Source organism: Mustela erminea, chromosome 20 (assembly GCF_009829155.1).
Source record: "Mustela erminea isolate mMusErm1 chromosome 20, mMusErm1.Pri, whole genome shotgun sequence".
Taxonomy (NCBI): domain Eukaryota; kingdom Metazoa; phylum Chordata; class Mammalia; order Carnivora; family Mustelidae; genus Mustela; species Mustela erminea.
The window spans coordinates 1,979,719-1,999,691 of NC_045633.1; the positions used below are offsets into that span (position 1 = coordinate 1,979,719).

At 51.1% G+C, this 19,973-nt stretch overlaps 1 protein-coding gene across 2 annotated transcripts in view; it reads left to right on the forward strand.

Moving 5' to 3' along the window:
- The window catches only part of GSG1L (GSG1 like), a 197,501-nt gene that overhangs the window by 67,624 nt on the left and 109,904 nt on the right, over positions 1-19,973 (forward strand). The window lies entirely within an intron of this gene.

Here is a 19,973-nt window from a genome sequence, read left to right on the forward strand (position 1 = left end):
CCCGGTGGGGAAGCCCACCCACCCAGGTCCACCCACACCTGGACAAAGCAGATGTCCTGTGTCTGTCACTCCCTAGTGGACAGCACCGAGTGCAGAGATTCTGCTCAGAGAGGATGGTCAGGGGCTGGCCCCAGGTCGCGTGTGGGGCTAGCACAGCAGTCAGGATTAGCTTTAGCTGTAGGGAATGGTGGTCCAATATAGTCGGCTTCAGAAGAGACACGTGCATTGCCTTTATTAAAGTTTCAAAGTAGGGGGTGCTTGGGTGGCTCAGGGGGTTAAGCCTCTGCCTTCTGCTCAGGTCATGATCTCAGGGTCCTGGGATCGAGCCCCACATTGGGCTCTCTGCTCAGCGGGGAGCCTGCTTCCCCCTCTGCCTGCCTCTCTGCTCACCTGTGTTCTCTCTGTCAAATAAATAAATAAAATCTTAAGTTTTAAAGTAGGCAATCCATGATGGCTCTGGTCCAGAACCTTGCTGCCCCTTTCCATGGTCTCTGTGCTTCGGTCTTCATGGTCTAAGATGGCAGCTGGTGCTCCGGCTGTCACACCTGCCTTCTGGGCAGCAGCTTAGAGAGGGCAAGGCTTGCATGTCAGCTCCAAGGTTTCTAGAAGTTGCCCATAGCACCTGCTCATGCCTCCTTGGCCAGAGCTTGATCCCAGGGCCAGACTCAGCTGCAAGGGAGGCTGGGAAATGAGATCGTTATCCTGGCAGCCATGTGCTCAGCTAAGTCAGGGGCTTTGTTTTTATGGGAGAGCAAGGGAGCAGATGCTGGAGGACGTGCTGGCCCAGGAACGTAGGGGCTTGGCCGCCTCCGGACCCGCCTCCCCCCTGCCGCCAAGGAGGAGGGCAGCCAGGAGAGAGCAGGTGTGGTGGTGTCTTCCAACAGCCTGGAGATTAGGAGAGGGCTCTGGTTCTGGGTGCCAGGGTGGGGAAACTGAAGCAGAAGTCCAGTCCTAGAAACTGTCCCAGCAAGGGGCATCTCGGGTGCCTGGCTCAGGAGAAATGCTCAGCCTGGGCGTGGGGCCACTGACGCCCCCTGCTGGTGGGGCCGGGCTCCCTGCTTCCCTGCGGTGAGTGTCTGGAGGGTCAGACATCCTGTCTCTGACCCATCCCGGGTGTTGGTAGAGGTGGCACGGGCGAGGGGGCCATGTGCCAGGGAAGCTGGGGAGGTTCGTGTCTTGCAGACACTATCCCCTTGGTGAGCTCCAGCCGAGTGGCAGCTCGTGAGGAGGGGACCCCCAGGCATAGGAAAAGGCTCAGCCACCCCCCGCTGAGCAGGCTTTAGGCAGAGGGGAGCTGCCGGCTCAGTGACTTTCCTGGTTTCCCAGCGACGGCGCCCCGTTTGGCTGCTGCAGGTGGCCACCGCTAACGTTTGGAACTGAGCATCTGGGCCCCGGCTTCCAAGCTGAGGTCAAGAAGCACGAGGAATATCACGGCTAACACATGCACACGCGCGCCGAGCCGTGGCCCCTCCGTGCTCGGCCCTGTGCTCCCAGGCAGTAAAGAAGGACCTTGGGAGGAAGAGGCTGACGAACTCCCCCCACTGCCAGCTGCGGAACCTGCGCCGTTCAGACGTGAATCCACCTGACGTGTCCCTGCCCAGGCGGGGCCGAGCCCCGGCTTTAGAGCCCCCTCTGCTGTCCTGTGTCTTACAAGTCCCTACCGGGAGGCAGCCCCTCACCAGGCCTCAGCCAAAAACTGCAAGACCTTGGAGCTCCAGGGACCCCTGGGCTCCCCATCTGGCTTCTAGGAAGCACGGCCTGGGTGTGCACACGAAAGCGTGCATGTGTGTCAGAGGCGTATGCACGCACGAGCAGGTGCTCCCGTGGATAGGTGCACACGGGTCTCCTGCGTGTGCCCGCACACACGCTGGTGGCTGAGCACGCACACACGTGTGCCCGTATGAACGTGTATGGGCTCGTGTGCCCGGCTGAGTCCGTGCACGCGTGTGTTTCCAAGGGTGAACCTGCATGGGTGTGTGCACACACGTGTGAGCGCCGGTGGCGTGTGTATACATGTGTCCCTGTACGGCGGCACGTGGGTTGCTTGTCCTCCTCCTGGGGACATTTGACCTTTATTCTTGCTTCTTCTAGGAGGACCGAGAGCCCCAGAGAGATGGTATCTTTGTGTTTTACTGGCCTTGTGATTTTTCTTTTGGGGCTTGGCGGCCACGCCACGGACCTTCTGGCTGTGTGTGTAAAAATGTTTATAAGGAGGCTGAGTGGGTTGGCTTTGCCGCCGAGTGGCAGGACGATTTGCACGTACTCACTGGCTGTCAAGCACTTCAGCTGTCCCTTGGATCAGCGGGCTTTGTCACACAGCTGCCCATCCCCAACCTGGCCCTCCAGATCCTGTGCTCACCTCCCATCAGGACTGTCTGTCTCACAGACGCGGACCCCCAGCCGCGGAGGTGGCGTGTGTGGTTTGAGGCCACAGCGGGAGTCTGGGGCTGGCGTTCGAGCCCAGGTGTGTTCTCTCCCAAAGCACACTCTCCTCCTGCCTTCTTGTCCCTGCACGCGCTCCCTCTGTGACTTACCTTCTGGTCCGCCAGACACGGCAATAATCATGGGACTCACGCTAATTGGCTTTAGGCAGCGCTTACTGCGTGCTGAGCGCTGTTCTGAGAACTTCACATGCATTGGCTCATTTTATTTGGTTTATTTTTAAATTTTTTAAAAAAAGATTTTATTTATTTATTTGAGAGACAGCGAAAGTGAGAGAGATCACAGAGGGCGAGGGAGAAGCGGGCTCCCTGCTCTGCGGGGAGCCCGATGCAGGGCTGGATCCCAGCAGCCCGGGATCATGACCTGAGCCGAAGGCTGACGTTTAATGACTGAGCCACCCAGGCGCCCCACCCCTGCATTGGCTCATTTTAATCCTCATTTCACAGATGAGGAAACTGAGGCATCGAGTGTTAATTGACTTGCCTGAGGTCCTACAGGCAAGATACTGGGGTTTGAACCTGAGTGGTTTGGCTCTTAAATGCCTGGTTCTTCTGAAAAGCTAGACCTTCCGTGAGTGTGTGAGTGAGTGTGTGAGTGAGTGTGTGAGTGTGTGTGTGAGTGTGTGTGCGCACGTTTCTCCCCCTTCCTCCTCCACCAAGACCTCTGCGTTGCGATCAGAGTGCTCTCAGGCCAGTGCTCCCCCTCTTTCCTTGACCTTCCTTCCCCCTGGCAAGCCACAGTCATGCTTTCAGAGACCTTTACAGACGGCGCCCAGTCTTTGCCACTTTCTTCAGGACGCTCTCGGCCCTTGTTTCCCGACCCTGTCCCCTGGAAAAAGTGGCTGTCCGTCGTTGGCGTTTTGACCACGACGCGCGTTTTTCTTCGTTGGTGCCTGACCGTTGTAGTTTTGTGCTTCCCATGGGAAATATCTTTTTGTTTTATCCGAGCCTAGGCCGCATTCATTCTTCATCCGATGCCTGCCACAATCTCTTAACTGCTGACCTCCTTCAGGCTTGCCCCTGATTCACGTGGGTCAGAATGATCTTTTTAAGGCATAAGTCATCTCACGTGAATCCCTGTATAAAGCCCTCCCTTGGCTTTCGTCGTACTTTCGGAGAAAAAGTGAACGTTCTCGTGGAGGCCTGTGAGGTCGGTGGGGTCTGGCCTTGACCTTCTGGGTCTCATCTCTTGCAATATCCTCTCCCTCTCCACACTGCAGCTCCCGCAAATCCTGATGGTTCCTTGAGTCAGCCGAACGAGCCTGTGCCTCAGGACCTTTGCACTTGTTGTTCCCTACTCTGGGAATGCGGTTCCGTCCGCTTTCTGCACAGTTGGTCCCTCTCCTCATTCAGGTTTGGGTTCAGTGTCACAGCGGGAGCCTTCCTTGAGCATGCTCTCATCACAGCCCTTTCTCCTGCGAAGTCCCTCTCCACCCCTGCACGTCACTTATTCCTGCCTGCGGTGTCAAGGGTCAGCTCCCTGAGGGCAGGGACTTTTGTCTCCTTTGTGACTCACTGTGTCCCCGGTACCCAGGAGCAAAGCCTGTTGAGTGGATGAAAAATGAACATGGGTTTTAACAGCATATACTCTTGTTATAAAAATGACAATGATCCTTAAATGCATCAATGAGAAATGAGAGTCTCTTATGAGCCCTCTAGGTATTCTCTAATAATGGTTTGGTTTATTAGTCCTTGACGGTGATAGATAGATGTAGACAGTTAGGTATGGAACACACACATACATATACAAACATAAATACTTGTATATAAAATCATGAATTGTTTTTCACACTAATGCATAAGACCACCCCCATCTTTTGGAACAACTGTAAAATCATGTGGAGACAATTTGTGTAAGCGGTCCGGTAGCTGGACACTGAGACTGTCCCCCCCTGCCCTCCGGGTCTTCAGTATCAGAGCTGAGTAACAGTTACGTGTACCTACATCTTTCTCCGCCACAGGGCTGGGGGGCTCTGAGGATAGCAGGGGTTTCTTACTTACCTCTGGGGACCTCAGGGAGCCGGGCCAGCCCCGGAGCAGCCCTGGCAGAAGAGTGGACTAAGACTTGAACCAAGGCCGTGGGAGGCAGAGGAGGAGGCCGAATTAAAGATGTCTGAACAATGTATCAGGATGAAATGTGCCAGCGTGTCTGTACGCTGTGAACTTGATATTGAAAATGCAGAGGAAACGCTTCTTGTGTTGCTTGTCTTCCTCTTCCCTTGTCTTTCAAAATCTCAGTCTCTTGTTCACTGGGGCCGGATGCTCTCCTACCAAATAACTGCGATCGCGTGGGTAGTCTTCGAACCTAGCGTGCTGGTCCATGACATCCACCATAATGCTGGGTGACAAGCCATCCCGGAGCTCAGGGGCATTCAGCATGTGTTTTTGGCTCACGTGTTTGTGGGTTGACTTGGTTATAGGTTGTCTTGGTTCCAGGATGTAGTCTGGGCTCAGCCACATCTGTTCCATGTGTGTTCTTTCTGGGCGGCCAGGAAGAAGGGGCAGAAATGTAGGGGAGCAGGGCACCGGGGTGGCTCAGTTGGTTGAGTGTCTGAGTTTGGCTGGGGCCCTGATCTCACAGTCCGGGGTCTGAGCCCCACCTCGGGCTCCCCGCTCAGCGGAGAGTTTGCTTTCTCCTCTCCCTCTGCGCCCCCTGGCCGTCATGCTCTCTCTCAAATAAATCAGCAAAATCTTAAAAAAAGAAAGAAAGAAATGCCAAGTGGCTAAGGGCACAAACCCATTTAAGACCTTAAAACACCATCGTGTCTACTCACAGCCCATTGGCGAAAGCAAGTCACATGGTTGTGTCCAACACCGAGGAGGCAAGAAATACACTGACCGCAGGGTTCAAGGGTGGTTGGCAGCTTGTTGTGCTGGAAATGGCTCAGGCGGGTTTCCAGGTGTATGTGTGCACCTGAGCCTCCCTGCTTTGCTGCTTAAGGTCTCCTCTGGTCCTTGTCTTCCCAAAGAGACCTCCTGATTTCTCCACGAGGGACCTGAATGTTTGGGTGCTTTCCCTTGCTGAGCACCGACGGTGCGGCCTCTGCGTGCTAGTCAGTCTCACACGTGCCTTTCGATTGACAAACATTTCCTGAGCACCCACCACGCAGCAGGCTCCGGGCTAGGCGCTGAGGGTGCAAACAGGAACCAGGCGCAAGTCTTTCCCCTACAGGTGTGGGAGCGAGCTAAGGAAATGCTTAGCAGCCACGGTGGAAGGGCTCAGGCAGGGGAAGAAAGAATCTGGCCCTGCACTGGGAGAGGCAGGAAGGATATGATTCTGCCACCGGAGATCCCTGCAGAGAGGCCGGGAAGATGTCTCGGTTTTCCTCCCTAAAGGAGGAAGGTATCAACAGATGCCCCGGGAAGGACTGGTTCCAAGGCACCTGTCAAGGTGTGCTGTGGAGAGTGTCCCCAGTTCCTAACCCCGCAATTTGGAGCTTCCCCTCATGGGGTCCGTGGAGCTTTCACTGTGAATGAATGAAAAATGAATGAGCGAATGAATGAATGAGCTAATTGAGCCTCCCGTGATTTACGGCCGTCATCAAGCTGCACCCATATCTTCCTGTCTGCTCTTCCTCAGTGCCCACCAGTACACACAGCACAATATGATTCAGAAAGGGGGGTGAACCATCTACAGCTGCGCACAGCAGCACGGATTTGGGCAAAAGAAGCCAGATTCATGAGAATACAGACTATATGACTCCATTTATATAAAACTGGAAAACAGAGTGAGGCTGTACCCTGAGAAGTCAGGGTTAGACCAAAGGGGAACGGGTGTTCAGAGGGCGCGGACAGCTGGCGATGACCTGATCCTTGGTCTGGGCGCTCATTACACAGACGTGTTTAGTTTAGGAAAATTCATCAAGCCATATACTTGGGATAGATGCACTTTTCCCGTCTCTATGTGATACTCCAAGAAAAAGTAAAACAAAAATTTCCCACACTGAATTCTAAATGATCCTTCTAAAGTGAAAATCCGACTGTATCAGGATTCTGCTGGGAACCCCTTCCCTGGCTCTTGAATGTAAATATACTGGGATATTGGAACACAGTGTTCAAGGCCCTTTGTGATCTGTCTGGAGCTAGTCTGCCTTTTTCTTTTTTTTTTTTTACTCCACTTTTTACCATCCCTGCGTGGACCCTGGGCTCTAGCCCTGCCTTCCCCCTCGAACACATTTCCCTCAAGCTCCCCATCATCTTTTGGTGCCTCTGTGCCTTTGCATATACTGTTCCCTCACCCCACCGGCCTTTACCACCTCTGTGTACCTTGGAAAACTTCTGCGTATCCTTTAAAACCCAGCTTAGACGTGACTTCTCTGTTACAATTTTGATTTTAATTTTTTTTTTTTTTTTGAGATAGAATGCACTAGAAAAGGAAGGTAGGAAAGGAGGAGGAGCAGGGGCCGTTATCGACCCTCGGTGGCCCATTTAGGTTTGGAAAAATGGAGTCTGGCTCGGGAGACTGTGGTCTCCTCTGACCCCCCTGGGCTAAACTGTGTTAGTCACCCCTGCTCCCCGCCCCCCCGTTTCCCAGCTGGGATTCCTGGCAGCCACCAGCTGGCAGCTTTTTGTGAAACAGTCTCCACAGCTTGTAGGTTTCATTTGTTTAATATTTCAGGGACGTGTAACAATGTGGTGGCTCCGTGGCCACAATCCTGAGTCTTGCCTGAGTCATTTCTCACTTCTGTTTCTATAATAGTCTCTTGTTGGTTCCCTCAACCTCTCTGTTCTGTGCCCGAAATCGATTTACAATTCTGCTGCTCACTTAATTTATTTAGCGCATTTTATTGATTTATGCCGTCGACCTGAAACATGCATAGATCAGAAGAGGCTGCGTAGGGGAAGGGGAGAGGACAAGCAACTTTCCCAGCTGCCCGGGATCTGACATGGGAGCTCCACGCAGGTCAGCCTGCTGGCCACAGCCCCAGCACGCCGGGTGGCCGGCGTATCCCATGCCTGTGTGTGAGTCCTGGGCGATCTGTCCACTCTGTCTGCCTGGGGAACTCTCGGTCGGCCCTCATGAGCCAGTCCAAAGGTCCAGCCTCTCCGGAGTCCTCCCTTTGCCCCCAGGCTGGCTCCGTTACTTCTGTTCCATACCTGGAACATACCTGCAGTCCGGAACCTGACACAGAGAGAGGTCTGATTCTTTCACCCCATGGACAGAAACTTCCAAACACAAAGAGGCAGGAGACCAGCCCCAGTGGCTGACACGTCCATTGCTCGCTCCCACCTGCCGTTCCCAGACAACGTCGAGATCCTTCCTGCAGCCCTTTGGTGGAGGGTGGGACTCATCAATCATCTGAATGGCCCTGGTCCCTCTGTGGAGGCAGTGAGCGCTGGAATCTTAAAGAAAGAGAGCATTTCCTGGTCATTCTCAATAAATGCACACCCCAGGCCACCTGACTCGGTGTCATTGATTTCCTGGAGGCAAGGGTGGGGGGACTGCATCCTTGCTTTCGGGGATGGGCCATGGCGGCTTTGTCCGTTCTGCCTCAGGCCAGTGAGTGGCCTTCCCTGGTGTCAGGCTGTGTGCCAGGAGCTGGGATGGGGGCAGGGGGGCGGGTCACCCCTAGCTCCTGCTCTTCGGGAGCTTTCCAGTGTGGGACAGACGAGGAGGAGGGTCACATCTGTGGACCTGGAGCCCAGACAGGTGGCCAGAGGACTGTGGAAGGGGCTGACGACAGTGTGGACAGGCTGTGCGGAGGGGGGCCGTTCGGGGAGGGTCCTGAAGGACAGATGGCAGTCCTTCTAGGGCTTAAGGGGCCCGGGGGCTGTCATTTAGGGTAGAAGAAATGCCATGTGCAAGAGAATCCACGTGGCAGGGGCTCCACAATCATTTACTGAATGGCTGAAGAGTATGGTTGAGACCAGAGAGGTTAAGTGCCTTGCTCAAGGTCACACAGTAAGTTTAGGTGAGAGTCAGGCTCACTCTCCAGGCTTTTGGGGTCTTTTGGCAGCACCTGCCCCCGCCCCAGCCCTTTCTTCTCCCACCCACCCCTCCCACCACCTCCAACGTCATTTTCTCCAACAATGCCTAGGTCCCTGTCACCTCCCTCCTTCTGAACTGCTAGTTCTGTCACTTCCTGCTCTGAAATTCTGGATTTCCCTAATTACATGCTCTTATTAAAGGTGTTTAAATCCTGATGCCTGGTGGAGGACTGCTCCTGAAGATCACAACATCTAGTAATTGCTTTAGTTGCCTAATTCCAATTATTCAAGATTATCTTTCCAGGTAATTAGATGTCTGGGTAGTCTCGCCTGCTCGCTCTCTCAGAGAACGTCGTATTAACCCCAAACGGTGACCAGCTTTCATGTTTCATAATTGGAAACAGTTTCTCCATGGTGAGAAGACTCGCTTAAGTGTAAACAGTGGTAATTTAAATTTCTAAATGACTCTGTGGTTTTATCATACTTTGGTGTGAGAAATTAGCTCAGACACTTCAATCCAGACCTTTGCCTGTCTGAGCAGGGGTTTCGGCAGTGGGTGGGTGGCGGGGGGATAGGGCTTGCTGAGCTGCACAAGGCCTGTGGAATTTGAAGGATGATGGCTCCTTTCCATAACCCAGAAAAGTCTTCCCATGGGCTGGCTGTTCTTGGACCTGTCCCCAGAATGGAATTTACAACAAGGCCCTTCTATCTGGCCCAGGTCTTGCATTCGCAAAGAGCTTTCACTTGAGCCACAAGATGATTCCTTTAAAGGAAGTTAGACAAAGATCTACGAATCGGGTTCACCACGTTCCGTTGTGCAGGTTACTCACTGTGCAACTCTGTGGGTCATGCTTCATACTGCGGTCTATGTGCATGGCGTAAGGTTGGGCAGTGCACAGCCTGTACAACTGTACATGGGGGCGAGGGATACATAAACAGGGCTAAAAGAAGATGACACTCAACATACCATCTATGCCTACATCTCATTGCTGCACCTCACTGCCTGGTATAGGCTGGGAATGTGTGACCCTATTTTGTCATGTTTCCTTGTTTTAATCAATATAATTTCATTGGTATAATTTAGGAACAGTGAATTGCGTAGGTTTTAAATGTACAATTCACTGAGTTTTAGGAAATACATGTAACCCAGACCCCTGCCAAGATACAGAACCGTGGCCTGCACCCTGGGCATGTGACCTGTACCATCACATAACATCCCATGCACAGAAGGGACTCACATTTGGTTAAATGCTCTAGTGTCACTACCGTGAATTTCTCAATAATTTTTTCTAAGTAGGCTCCACCCCCAGCATGGAGACCAATGTGGGTCCTGAACCCACAACTCCTTGATCAAGAGTCAGACTCTTAATCAACTGAGCCACCCAGGAGCCCCAATTATTTTTTAACAAGGGGTCCTGCGTTTTTACTTTGCACTGCTTTCCCCATTTGGGCTTTGAACACCCCCCCCCCATGTATTCAATTCCAATTTCTCTTTACCTTGATTCATTTAGAAAGTCTAATTTTTAAAGCTTCATTCTGAGTAATGGTATCTATCAATTCATGGTTTTAGAGTGCTGAGTTTTTCTTTCCAAGATGCTCTAGAATAAATAATAACTCCTATTTTTTTTTTCCATTTTGCCAACATGCCAGACCCGGCAGATCCCCCAACAACCCGCTGCGTTTTGTGCTGCTGGTACACCAAGTCATGGGTGGGGAAACTGAGGCCCAGAGAGATGAAGTCATCTTTCGCAAGACCGTACGGGTTGTGACAGCAGAGCGGGGTGGGAACCCCTGTCCGGCAGGCGCTGGGGTCCTTGTGCTTCACTGTTCCACTTTAGTGCCTCAAGACGAGCTACTAAAATAGAAAAGAACCCTAAAGTGAGGTACAATTGGGAAGGACAGAGGTCTAATGAGAGGCAAGGACAAGTTTCGTGTTGGCCAGAAAGGGCTGGCAGGAAGAAAGGGTCGTCACGCCTCGTGGGATGACCCTTGTGATTCCCCAGGGGCTCACGCTGGCCAACACAAAACTTGTCTTCCCTCTTGGTACATTTCCAGTTCCAAGAGAGGAGTCCGACACCGTCCGGGCCGAAAGGGCACAGAGAGCTGATCTCATCTGCTCCATTTTGCAGATGAGAAAACCGAGACCCCAAGAAAAAACTCTGCATGGCTGCTGTAGGCTGAGTATAGTGAGCATGCCTACTGTGTGCTCTAAGAAATGGGGTTCCCTTTCTGGGGCAGCTTCCCCCAGGCCAGTCCTGGCAATGCAGTCAGCATGCATGGAGCGCCTGCTGTATACCAGTCCCTTCCAGGCATGTCGTATCATTATTACTCACATCCCCACCCCGGTTCAGGACAGGAAGCTGAGGCTCCAACAGGTTAAGAAACCTGCTTTCGGCCCAGCCGGTGGCAGAGCTGGGATTTAAATGCAGAGTTTCTGAGTGCAGTGTTAATGCAGTGGGTGGGCTCTGGGTTCAGATCCTGGCTCTGCCTTATTGGCCGTGGAGGGTGGGCATGCCGCTCATTCCGTTTATGGCTCACTTTCTTCATCTCTAAAAGGGGATCGTAGCATCTGCTTTGTGGGATTCTTCTGACAATGGAATAATCCATGTGAGGGGTTGACGCAGGGTCCGGCTCGGTCAGTGCCAGCTCGAACGCTCCGCTGTATTCCCCCATCTAGTAGGACTGGCCCCTCCAGCAAGAAAGCTCACTGAGAAAGTAACTCAATTTGCATTGATTCCTCCTTATTGAATAATGCACAGAGTTCCACGCACGGCTAGATACCTCCACGCCCCTGGTTTCACTTGATTCTTTCTTCAGCCCTTTGGTGATTTCTGGTTTACGCCCAAGGAAACTGAAGAGGGGCACCTTGCCTTAGGTCACACAGCAAAGTGATGCTTCCCTCCGTCAGTCCCTGTGCTGTCTCTGCCACACCTCACAGGTTTTTCCACTCTGCTTGGTGCCTCCTGGCTCCTCCTCTGCTCCCCAGACCCCGAAAGTTCTTTGGTTGGCTTTGCTATGTGTTCCGAGGCAGCCAGGCGGCCCCATGGACTCACAGCTATGAGGGACTGCGTGGAGCAGAGGGAGGGGGCAGCAGAGGGGACCCACGGCTGCTCCCGCCCCCGGCACCCTCTGCTCCTCACGCATCCCATCTGCTGGTTTCTGCGGCCTCTCATTTGCAACCATCTGTCGGGCTTCCCGGAGGTTCTGAGAAGCCCTGCGATATGACACAGAGCCCCCCCAAATATATTGCCTTTTGCCTGATTGAGGAGCAGAGGGCTTCAGGCCCCTGAGACCCTACCCATGCCTCGAAGCCACCTGGAACTACAAACCCAAGAAGGAACCTTTCAGAAGGAATGTTCTAGAAGGCTAAAGCTCCCGCTCCGGTTTGCTGCGCAGGAATTGGCTCCCCAGCCCTTCTGTGGATTCCCCGAGCCAGCCCGACTCCTACAGGCTTCGTTTCCCTTATGCTTTCCCCGATCTCATTTTGGGTTGAAAAAAGTCCAGCGTCTCTTGGCAAGGATGCCCCAGCCCTGCTTGTCCACAGACTCTGGGGTCACTTGGGCTTCTGGCAGTCAGCACGTGTTTTGCCAGAGCGGGGAGAAATGTGTGTGGGGGCCAGTGATGGGCAGCTCCTGCACCCAGAAGGGAGCACGGGTGACTTCTCCAACGCTGGTGTCTGGGTGGTCGCCTCGCTCACTGCCCTGGTCGGGCCCATCTATGCTGGCGAGGCCAGAGGTTGGGGATTTATTCATTAGTTTAAAGCATTTGGGGTTGTTGTCTCTCTGTGTGTGTCTCTCTCTCTGTGTTTTGTTTGTTTTTTTGGTAACAGCTTTATGGAAACGTAACTACTTACCATGCGTTTGACTCCTTGAAGTGTACAGGTCAGTGGCCTTTAGTACATTCAATCTTGTACCACCATGGCCACGGTCAATTTTAGAACATTTCCATTGCCCCGAAGAGAAGCCCTTCCCCTCTCAATCCTCCCGTCCCTACAGACCTCAACAATCAGCGATCTGCTCTCAGTCCCCGTCGATTTGCCAATTCGGGGCACCTATGAGTGGAATCCTAGAATAGGCGCACTTTGGGGATCTGGCTTCCCTCCCTGAGCATCTTGTTTTCAAGGTTCATGCACATCGTGCCATGTTTCAGTATGTGGCTGCTCTTTATTGCCAAATATTATTTCATTGTATGGAGATGCTACATTTTGTTTCTCTTTGGTTTATTTATTGAAGCTTTTTAAAATGGAGAAATATAGTAACAATTAAAAAATACATAAAATGCAAATATACAGCTTAGCCGTCTATTGTAAAGCAAAAACTTTATTACCACTGGAGTTGAGAAAGAGATCCCTGCCGGCAGCCCCACGTGTCCCTTCTTGAGCACTAGCAACTCCCGATCCCAGAGAATAATCACTGCCAGGCAGGGGCTGGCAAAGCACGGCCCACCGCTTGTTGTTGTAAATAAAGTTTTATTGAAACACAGCTATGCCCATTCTCATGCAGGCATAGCTTTCATGCTACAATGGCAGAATTAAACCATACAGCCACTGGATCTTAGACAGCTGTCTTTGCACACAGTGGAAGGGGTCAGGGAGCTCGCTGCTGGATTACAAAGCCATTAATCCCATTTGCGAGGGCCCCGCCCTCATGACCTATTCCCCTCCCAAATGCCCGACCTCCAAATACCATCACCCCTGGAGTCAGAGTGCCAGAGTATGAATTTGAGGAGACACAGACATTCAGTCTACAGCAATCATAGCTGTAGTCTGTGCATTTTTCATTACTATGCAATATTCCATTTTCTGACTTTATCTTCTGTGTGCTCATTCTGCTCTTAATGGATAGGTGGGTCACTTTTGGGTTTTCATGAAGACTCCCTACCTTCTTCCCGTGCGAGCCCCAGACGGGCAGCAACAGTACCTAGGAGTTTGTTAGAAATGCAAATCCTCGGGCTCAAACACGGAACTCCCAAATAAGAAACTCTGGGTCTGGGTCAAGCCATCTCTGTGTGACAAGCCCCCTGACTAGCCGCCCCCTGTGTGAGAATCACCACTCCGGTGCTGACCTTGACAAGGGACTGTTCCATCAACTTTATGGATCTGCAGGTTTACGAAGCAAAGCCATCCCGATTTCCAGAGTGGGGGTACCACTTTGCACGCCCACTAATGCGGTATGAGAATTCCTATTGATCTACCCTTGACAATACTTCGCTTTATCAGATATTGACCTATATCCCACCTGATGGATAGGAAGTGGTCTCTCACTGTGCTTTTCTCTTTGCACTTCTCTGATTACTGTTGGGGTTGAGTATCTTCTCACGTTTCTGGCTATATGAATTTTCTCCCATGGTGCCTGTTTGTGTCACCTGCTGGCGCTTCTATTAGACTGTCTTTTTCTTATTGATTTATAGATGTTTTAAAATGTTTGTGCTTTTTTAAAAACATATTTTAAACTTTGGTTGTTTACAGGTATCTCAAATTCCTTTCCTCACTCTGTGGCTTACCTTTTCACAGCTGTCTTTTGGGGAACAGAAGTTTTTTTTTTTTTTCCCTTCTGGTAAAAGAAGCATAACCTGAAAGTTACCATTTTAACCAGTTTGTAAGCATAGAGTTCAGCGATGTAAGGACATTCAGACTGTCCTTTGTCTACCGCCATCATCCACGTCTGGAGAGCTTCCTCATGTTCCCAGAATGAAACTCACCACTCATTAAACACGAACTGCCCACTCCCTCCTCCCCCTGACCCCTGGCAACCACCGTTCTGATTTCTGTCTTTAAGAGTTTGGCTACTCCAGGGACGCCTGGGTGGCTCAGTGGTTTAAAGCTTCTGCCTTCAGCTCAGGTCATGATCCCAGGGTCCTGGGATCGAGTCCCGCATCGGGCTCCCTGCTGAGCGGAGAACCTGCTTCTCCCTCTGCCTCGGCCTCCCGCTCCCCCTGCTTGTGCTCTCTCTCTGACAAATAAATAAAATCTTTAAAAAAAGAGAGAATTTGGCTGCTCCCGGTACCTCCCATAAGTGGGGTCGTGCGATCTTTGTTCTCTTGTGCCTGTGTTATTCCACTTGGCACAACGTCTTCGAGGCTCAGTCATGTCGTAGCAGGGTGTCAGAAACAAATTGTCTCGGTGTGCTCTGGTATATAGGCACCACATTTTGTTTTCCAGTTTGTGGATAGACATTTGTGTTGTGTCTACCTTTTGGCTATGGTGAATAATGCTGCTGTGAACATGGGGGTACAAATTCCCGTTCAAGCCCCTGCTCTCAGCTCTGCTGGGTGGGTACCCGGGAGTGGAATTGCTGGGTCACGTGACGACCAGATGATTAATTGTTTGTAGACCCACCACACTGTCTGTAGCAACTCTGCTATTTTATATTTATGCTGCATGAGGGCTCCAATTTCTCTGCATCTTCCCCAAGATTTGTTATTTTTGGTTTGGATGATAGCCATCCTCGTGTGTGTGTGATAGGGCGTCTTGCTGTGGTTTTGACTGGTATGCCCCTAAGGACGGGTGACACGGAGCATCTTCTCATGTGCTTTTTATTTTATTTTATTTTTTTTATTTATTTGACAGAGATCACAAGCAGGCAGAGAGGCAGGCAGAGAGAGAGAGGAGGAAGCAGGCTCCCTGCCGAGCAGAGAGCCCGATGCGGGACTCGATCCCAGGACCCTATGATCATGACCTGAGCCGAAGGCAGCGGCTTAACCCACTGAGCCACCCAGGCGCCCCCTCATGTGCTTTTTGGCCATCCATATATCTTCTTTGGAGCAATGTCTATTCGAGTCCTTGGCCCATTTCTGATTTCAGTTGTTTGTTTTCCTGTTGTTGAGTTGTTGGAGTTTTTCCTATATTCTGGATATCATTTTTATCACATCTATTATATACAAGTATTTTTCTCCCATTTCATGGGTTTCCTTTTCACTCTGTTGTTGATGCCCGAAAGCTTTTAGTTTTGAGGCAATCCAGTTTATTTTTTGTTGTTGTTGTTGTCTGTGCTTTTGGTATCATAGCTAAGGGATCATTGCCAAATCTGGTATCATGAAGTTTTCCTCTGTTTCTTTCTAAGAACAGGAGCCCAACCAGAACTTCTTCATCTAGCCCTCCACCTACTTATCACCCACCCAAGCATCTGACTGGCCATCCACCCATCCGTGTATCCATCATCTATGAATACATCTATCTACCTATCCATCCATCCATCAATCCCTCCAGTAAACTCTTATTGACCGCCTATCATGTGTCAGATACTGGGGATATATATGTTGTTCTGTGCGACTCCTACTGGGTTCTTCTTGACCTCAAAGCTTCGGTAGCTCTGCTCATTCTCCAGGTGCACCCACACCATGTCTGGCCTCCTGAAAAACATCCCAAGGCTATTCCAGGCCCATTTGTCGTGAAACCTTTCATATTCAGAGGCTGCTGCACTGTGCCGGGTGCAGGATAACTCAAGCCTTGTTGTGTCCTTGTCTCTCCTTGGGAGAGCGGGTAGTTCTTTCTGCTTTAAGATTTCCTAAAGTCTGTTATTCTCTCCTTTATGGGATGATGATGATGATGATGTGTGTGTGCGCTAGGGGAGGGGGCAGGGACCTACTCTGCTTATCCATTCCAACATCTTTACTTTCCCTTGTATAGTAAGCCTCGCTGTGATAACACAGAAACCCCCAAATCTCAGTGGTTTTCCACGAGCGAAGCTGACTTTCTGCTTACCTGAAGTCCGGTGTGGGTGTTCTGGCAGTAGGCTCCCTTCCACCCGCTCACCCGGGGGTCTGGGCTCCTTCCTTTGCAGGAAGGAGAAACTCTCTGTTGAGCCAGTGGCTGGGGAAGAGAGTAGAGGAAGATGTGGAAGGTCCTTAAGGCTTAGAAGCTCACTTATCCCCTCACCCCCACATTCCTTTGGTCAGAACTCAGTCTTACGGCTGCCTTCAACTACAATGGATATGGGGACATGTAGTTTAACTGTGTTCTCACGAGGAAGAAGAAATGGGCCTTGGTGACACATGAAAGTCTCTGTCATGCCCTCTGACTTCCTTTCCTCTGTCCCCTAGGCCAGGAGAGCTTTATTGAGCGTAGGATATGGAGGAGAGGGGAGGTAACCCAGACTTTTCTCTCTTCTCCTAAATATATCATTTACAGTATAAAATGTGGCCTTTGAACTTAAAAGACCAGACTTTTGCAGCTCAGTATCCTTGTTCTTGTGGCCTGAGAGCTGGCCTTGCGTCCCCCAGCACCACCTCCCCCCTGCAGCAATGAATACGGGTGGCAAAGGACACGGGTTCAGGAAGGCTGTGGGAAACCTCAGCTAATGTCTCAAAATATTACCTGCTCCAGTTAACTCGAGAATCTGGCTGGGTGTCTGCCACCTTTTAGTTTGCAGATTTCTTGCTCTTTTTGAAATCAGGAATGCCATTCCGGCTTTCAGATACTTGATTTCTCACTGGTTCCTCAAGCTTCCCCACCGCCCATCAACAAAGGGCCTGCCGGTCCCCCATGGAGGGTCCTAGCGGGGATCCACCTTGATAGTGCTCACTCTGCCCTTTTCACTTGAAATGAGCCTCTTCCTTGCCAGAGAAGTCAGGAACAAAGCAGAATCTGGGGAGTTCTGCTCACTGGCTGTCACGATTTGACATCGTACCTTGGGCTCCGAGCAGCCCATTTATCCTTGCCTTGTTATTCTTGCTCAGAACAGGACCGCAGAGCCCTTTGTGGTTCTTGCCAGCAGTCTCTGCAGCGGGGCTCTTGCCCAGCCCGATGGGATCTCCTTCTCCACCGGGACGTCTGCCCCTAGTCTTGCCAAGGCTCCAGCAGTGTGTGGAGGCATGATTGCCTCCGGAAGCCCTTGTGGAACATAGGGTTTTGGAGTCTTGGGGAGTCAGTGGTCATCCTGTGTGCCCCTCTGCTCTCTCGGGGGACCATGTCCCTTGTCAATCATTTAGTTCTAGCTCATTCTTCTAGTGCTGGGGTGATGACTCAGGGAGCACTTCCTAAATCTTTGGTACCACCTTAGATTGGGGCTGGCGGGAGTTCTTCTGAGAAGAAGAAAGATGGACTGCAAGGGTCAAAAAGCCCGCTCAGACTATCAACACCAGCAAGGTTTTCTTCGAGAAGACCACCCCACAGGGCCCAGATGAGTATTAGAATACTGGAACTCTAGAGTGCCGGAAGGATGCAGGCCAGGCTATGGCCCCTATTTCTCAGCACAGCTGCTTCTTTCTCTTCTCGTGGCGACCCCTTACCTGAAGACCACAGCCTCCCAGCAGTCTACCAACCTTCTCACACTTTGGGTCCCACTTCCACAGACTCTAGGAGAAAGAATCTGACTGGTCCGGTTTGGAGCTGGGAATAGCTCAGGTCCAAAGGGTTCAGGCAGGGGGTGGGAACACACAGTAGCGGGTGTGGGGGGTGGGGGTGGGTCTCGGTGGTCAGTTTCATCAGGAAGGAGGTGTGGAAAGATAAACTCAAAATAGATGAAAGACCTCAACGTGAGGCAGGCATCTATCAAAATCCTAGAGAGAACATAGGCAGTAACCTCTTTGACATCGGCCACAGCAACTTCTTTCAAGACACGTCTCCAAAGGCAAAGGAAACAAAAGTGAAAATGAACTTTTGGGACTTCATCAAGATCAAAAGCTTCTGCACAGCAAAGGAAACAGTCAACAAAACAAAGAGGCAACCCACGGAATGGGAGAAGATATTCGCAAATGACACTACAGACAAAGGGCTCTTATCCAGGATCTATAAAGAACTCCTCAAACTCAATATCAAAACAACAGATAATCATATCAAAAAAATGGTCAGAAGACATGAACAGACACTTCTCCAAAGAAGGCATCCAGATGGCTAACAGACACATGAAAAGATTTTCATCATTACTAGCCATCAGGGAGATTCAAATCGAAACCACATTGAGATACGACATTACACCAGTTAGAATGGCCAAAATTAGCAAGACAGGAAACAACATGTGTTGGAGAGGATGTGGAGAAAGGGGAACCCTCTTACACTGTTGGTGGGAATGCAAGTTGGTGCAGCCTCTTTGGAGAACAGTGTGGAGATTCCTCAAGAAATTAAAAATAGAGCTTCCCTATGACCCTGCAATTGCACTACTGGGTATTTACCCCAAAGATACAGATGCAGTGAAAAGAAGGGCCATCTGTACCCCAATGTTTATAGCAGCAATGGCCACGGTCGCCAAACTGTGGAAAGAGCCAAGATGCCCTTCAACATACGAATGGATAAAGATATGATCCATATATACAATGGAATATTATGCCTCCATGAGAAAGGATGAATATCCAACATCTTTTTATCAGCACGGACAAGGCTGGAGGAGATGATGCTGAGTGAAATAAGTCAAGCAGAGAGAGTCAATTATCAGAGGGTTTCACTTACTTGTGGAGCATGAGGAAAAACATGGAGGACATTGGGTGAAGGACAGGAGAAGTGAGTTGGGGGAAATCAGGGGGAGACGAACCAGAGAGAGTGTGGACCCTGAGAAACAAACTGAGGGTTTTGGAGGGGAGGGGGTAGGGGGCTGGGTGAGCCTGGTGCTGGGTATTAAGGAGGGCACATATTGCATGGAGGACTGGGTGTCATATATCAACAATGAATCTTGGAACACTGCATCAAAAACCAATGATATATTTTATGGTGACTAACATAACACAATTAAAAAAAAAAAAAAGGAAGAGGGTGTGGTCAGGGAGGTGATGATTGGCAGGGCTCCTGGGCCGGGGGTGGAGGAGTAAACCATGGTTTGGCTTAGTAGAAAGAGGATGACTTCGAGCCGGAGGAACCCAAGATCTGAGTTCAGACCCTCGGTCTGATCTGCGAGCCCGGTGTCCTTGCTTGTTCTGAGCCTCAGTTCCTTTATTTATAAAGTGATCAGGACCCTCTCCCAGTAAGGGTTCTGTGAATATCAGCATCCCCTCTTCCCTTGCTGGGTTGCTATTGGAATGGGCATGTAAAATTTTTATTTATTTTTATTTTTTAAAGGATTTTATTTATTTATTAGCTAGTGAGAGGGAGAGAGGGAGAAAGAGAGAGAGCATGAGTGGGGGGACAGGCAGAGGGAGAAGGAGAAGCAGACTCCTTGCTGAGCAGGGAGCCCGAGGACATCGGGCTGATTCCCAAGACCCCTGGGATCATGACCTGAGCGAAGGCAGATGCTTAACCTGCTGAGCCACCCAGGTGGCCCTGGAAAGGGCATGTAAAATTTTTAGCGTCCTGGGCAGTCTGGGTGAAGGTCAGGTGGGGTCCTGAGGGCGTGGGGTCAATTCCCTGGGTCCTCAGTTTGAGGGGTCTGAGGTGATAGCGCAGTTGCCCTGTGGGTCCCAAAGCCGATGTGACCTTGCTTGAGGGCAAGGATCAGGTTATCCGGCAGGCGTCACTGAGCGATAACCTCTCAGTGTGTCTGACAAGCTGAGTGCTCAAGGTAGGGAAGGGGGTTGCAAGTGGGAGGAACAGCACAGGCAAATTCCAGAATGGCTGTCTGGGGCCTGTTCTGTGCACAGCAGCTAATGGCCCTCGCTGGACAGGGAGGGGCAGGGGGGCGTGAGGGGACGAGGCTGGCGAGGTCCGCAGGGCTAGGCTTCCAGAGCCTCAAATGTCAT